A 285-nucleotide genomic window follows, 5' to 3' on the forward strand; every position below is an offset into this window, starting at 1 on the left:
CTGTCCTCGCTGAAGGCCTGCAGCAGCTTCACCGCCTGCTGCAGTTCGTCGAGCTGCCAAACCAAAGCACCACAAAAAAAAAAGATGAAAACCGGCTAAATCCGTTCCGGGGGCAGAACACCCTCCCCCTCGAACAGCCCGGACCCGCTCACCACGAGCTCCATGCAGCTCAAGACCTCCCCCTGGTCATCCAGGATCTTCTGGTAGTCGGGTTTGCTGCCGAGGACTCGGGCCTGGGACGTCTGGAGGTAATCGGGAGGGTCCGGCTGCCCCCCGTCCCGCTGG

This window comes from Pygoscelis adeliae, unplaced genomic scaffold, assembly GCF_000699105.1.
Source record: "Pygoscelis adeliae isolate BGI_AS28 unplaced genomic scaffold, ASM69910v1 Scaffold889, whole genome shotgun sequence".
In the NCBI taxonomy this organism is placed as follows: Eukaryota; Metazoa; Chordata; class Aves; order Sphenisciformes; family Spheniscidae; genus Pygoscelis; species Pygoscelis adeliae.